The sequence below is a fragment of the Antedon mediterranea genome, chromosome 5 (genome assembly GCF_964355755.1).
Source record: "Antedon mediterranea chromosome 5, ecAntMedi1.1, whole genome shotgun sequence".
In the NCBI taxonomy this organism is placed as follows: Eukaryota; Metazoa; Echinodermata; class Crinoidea; order Comatulida; family Antedonidae; genus Antedon; species Antedon mediterranea.
The window spans coordinates 20,146,834-20,151,238 of record NC_092674.1 but is presented as its reverse complement, the minus strand read 5'-3'; the positions used below and the strand labels follow the sequence as shown (position 1 = coordinate 20,151,238).

The 4,405-nt window shown below is 38.5% G+C and overlaps 1 pseudogene; it reads right to left on the bottom strand.

Annotated features, from left to right (window-relative positions):
- Positions 1-297: 297 nt before the first annotated feature.
- LOC140049789 (uncharacterized) lies at positions 298-3,866 on the bottom strand (annotated as a pseudogene).
- Between the last annotated feature and the right edge of the window lie 539 nt (positions 3,867-4,405).

Below are 4,405 nucleotides of genomic sequence, written 5' to 3'. Positions count from 1 at the left end.
CAAAAACATCTCGCCATTAGGTCATATACGGGGTCTCTGTTTTCGAAATTTTTCTAAAAACAAATTTCTAAATATTATTACATTATTATAGGTAATATTATTAATTTTTCTAAAAACTAATTTCTAAATATTACATTATTATAGGTAATATTAATAATATTATAGTAAAAGACCAATCTTTTGGCACATATGGCGTTTCATACATATAACACTTGACCTATTTTTTCCGACAAAAATCAAAACGATGACTGGTGGAAAACATAAAAAAGACAAATTTACAACAGACTGGGAAAGGCCTATTAAAAAACTGTGTGTACTTTACAGAAATATGTGAAAACAACATTTTGAGAAAATTACACTTTTATATTTAATTTCCTATGTTTTTATGTGTAAAATAAAATGTTTATCTCATAATTACTTTAAAATGAAGCATCAGTTGATCTTCAAATATACTTTTTTGGATAGATCTGATGATGTAGATGATTTTCAGTGAATAAAAAAAAATCCTATATTTTGACCTTGTTTGACCTCTTGACCACATAAACTGACCTTAAAACCCAAAACTGAAGATGGCATCCACCCCTATTGTTTTTGTCACCCCACAAAGGATACGTTCAACATGGTTGCCTGCTATTAACAAAAAATGCCCCCCAAACTTTTTATAGAGGACTTTTGTGTATTTGGCCTCTCTACTATATCAGGAATGCCGTAGCAAAGCCAATCGGATCAAAAACTTTCGCCAGCTCACTAAGAACAATTCACTTGGTAAGAACATTTGCTGGAAATGAGACAGGTTTAACTTTATAAAGCAATAGGTCGGTGGTAGGGTTCCATACTACCCCTAGAACCTTCTGTTCTAACTCGTCATTCAGGACCGATTTGTCATTTAGTTGTTGATTGGTAGGCGAGTTGTGAATTTGAACATTGGATATCCATTCTTTGACCTGGAAGCCTCCTGTTTTCAGTACATGGTCGATGTCTGTTGACAATTGTTCGGCAGATTTAACATCGGACACTGACGGCAGTATGTCATCCATATAACGTTCATTGATGATAACTTGAGCTGCCTCTGGATGAGTCTCCTCATTAACTTTAGCTGTTTTTCTCACGCTACTTGAGCCATGGCAGGAGCTGGTTTGTCGCCAAAAGTGACATTAGTTTTAACATATGTGTCGGCCCTCTTTGTTTGATTACAGTCACGCCATAGAAATCGATGAACTTGCTGGTCGCTCTCGGGTATAGATACGATGATACATCTTTGAAATATCAGCAGCTAGAGCGATTTCTTGTTGCCTGAATCTCAAGAGAACTCCAAACAGATTATTAAGTAAGTCAGGACCCTTCTCCCAAAATTCGTTTAGTGCTTGACCCTGAAATTTAGCAGATGCATTAAATACAATTCTTACAGGTGTTGATTTTTTCTCTGATCTGATAATGGCGTGGTGTGGCAGGTAACATATTGGTCCATCATAAGTCGCTATTTCATTCTCTGACAGTTTCCGGGAAAAACCTAATTGTACCATTTCTTCCATTTGTTGCTGATAGCATTTCATGTGTGATGGGTCTTTCTTCAGTCGATTCTCAGTCGAGACTAGCATTCTCTCGGCAAGCAGTTGGTTGTCAATTAGCTTTGAAGCATCCTTTTTCCATGGGTATGGTATTGGCCACTTGTCTCCAACCTTTTTACAGGACTCCCACATCACGTTGTACTCTTGTCTCTCAGAAGGTGTCAACTTTAGTTTATCAGATGGTGATTGACTACAGGAACAATTTGGCAACTGAACCCCCATTTCTTCTGTTCTCCAAAACTTAGATAGATCGATAGATAGAGCTTTTTCACATTGGCTATCTCAGGAACTCCAATAGCAGATATCGTATGCTCTTTCTGGTTAGCTAAGATTGTGACTCGGTAGATTTTGGTCTGATGGGCTTGAATTTCACCTCCTAGGGTACCAATACTTATTGGTTTTCCTTCCAGGTTGAGTCCCTCTGCTACAGTTTGTCGAATTAACGTTACGTTAGCTCCCGAATCGAGCATGACATTACCAGCTATGTGATTGTCACCAACACCTAACCTCACAGTAATTACAGGTAACACAACATCATTGGCATTTGCAGCTACACTAGCTAAATTATTAGTAGGAGTTTGGTGAAGAAGTATATGATGGTATGACTCGCACTTGTCTTGGCTGCATTGCTTTCATCGGTTGCAAGTCCTCATGTTGTGGTTTTTGGCGGCTCTCTTCAGACAACTAAAACAGGCATATACTTCTTTTGCCATCTTTAGACGGGCTGCTGCATTTAATCCTGCTATCACGGTACACTGGTATGGCCAATGATCATTGGTGTTACAACCCCAGCATTTCTTCCATGTAGACTTATGTTGGTTATCTGGTTTGGCTTGACCATCTATTTCCTGCTGTCCCATATTAACTTTACCTTGAGCAGGTGACTGGGTACTACGGACGGCTGCAGTGGCTCTCATTCTAGACCTCATTTCTACTTCAAGAAACTTAAGCAAACCTTCTAAGGAAGCGTCTTCTTTTTGTTGTAGACATCTTGCATACACTTTCCTATCCTCTGTGGTTAGTTTCATCTCAATTAGGGCTAGCATATGATTACTGTTCATATCCGCTTCCTTACAAACTTGTTTTAGTATGTTCAAACATCTTCTGACTAGGTGTGAGAACTCACAAAAGCGATGATCTTCTCCTTCTTTAAGCACTCTAAACTTTGATATATCTTGGGTCACAGCATCTGAAATTATTCTTGGATCCGCATAATATAGATCTAGGTACTTCCAGCATGCAACATAGTCGGTTCCTATTCCCTTTAGTAACTCTAATGGTTTGCCTGTTAGACTGGTGCTCAGTATTGAAACAGCATCTCTTGGTTCATAGACAGGTTCAATCATGTGTTTAAAGTCATCTCTAAGGTCCAGTATTCTCTGACGTCTCCACTAAACACAGGTAACTTTGGTTTTTCAACCCTAGGTTTCAGTTTTATCTGGCGTGTCGGCACAGTTGATGATGAATCCAAAGACTCGATGACTTCACTAACTGGATCTGACAGGGATGCAGAATTAATCGAAGCAGGCGGTGACTGATTAGACAGTCCGTGTACTTGTACTGGTAACGGAAGTTGAGGTGGATTTTTTTTCAGAGCCATTTTGTATTTAGCCTTAATTGCTAAAAACTCATCCATACATGCCTGAATATATTCCTCCTCCTTGTTGTATGCTTCCTCATCTTTAATCATTTCGCAATACTCATCGTGTCTGTCTTGTAGTCCATGAAAGGCCAATTCCAGTTTTCCAAATTCTGTTTGGATTTCCTCAACGGATTCATCATGATCAATCAGGTTGTCCAGGTGTTTCTTCTGCCTGGTGAATCTGGACTTACTTGTTCGTCTCTTCAGTTTCTTTTCCTCCATCACTCCTCAGCGGTTTACAAAAGTAAATTGAATGGTGTTAAATATTAAACACTCATACATTAAGATCGGTTGTGATATTGTACTTTACTTCTGTCCGCCTCGCCACAATTCAATTTACTTTGACCGGATGTAATTAACATTTAAACAAGTCTCTGATTAACTTCAGTTCAGTATCTTAAGCAGATTAACAGTTGGTAGATCCCTAAACATCACAGTATAAATATCTTAATGATATTTACTAAAAACTGGTAAATTAACAGAATTAAAATACTTATAAATGCGATGAGAGTCAGCTGCTCGCCATGCTGGATCTACGCTTGTTTATTAGAGACAAGAAAGGACGCCCTCAATGTTAACTAAATAAATATCTGTTTCACACGAAACACACAGTATAGGCTACGCTTATTGAAGCACGTTTGAACTTAAAATTCTTTAGTTGTACATTGATATGTAAATGGGTGACGCGTCAATGGCATTTAATATATATTGGCCTTACTTAGAGCATCCATAGCTTCATCTATCCTGGGTATTTGGAACGGATCTCTTACTGTTTTAAAATTAAGCTTTCTAAAATCGATACATATGCGCATTGACCCATCCTTCTTGCGAACAATCACCATCGGTGAAGTATATGGGCTTTTGCTCGGTCGAATGGCACCATATTGCGACGGTGGGATGCGGCGAAAGGGTAGTCTAAATGGCTGGTTGGCAATAAGCGGTATATGGTGATATATGGCCTTAGTATGGCCGAAATCGTTTTCATCCTTTGAGAAAACATCCGAGTATTTGTCTAACAGTGATTGTAGTGATATATGTTCAGAGTCAGTTTTAATGTCTGATTCTGAGAGATCTGGCAGATGTGATATTAGGTTGGCTCATACCTGTTGGATGTAACATCGTATGTGTCCAAACTTGCAATTTGAGACAGAGTCGATATGGCGACTAAAAAACGGGAACAGCAAAGTATGTTTTA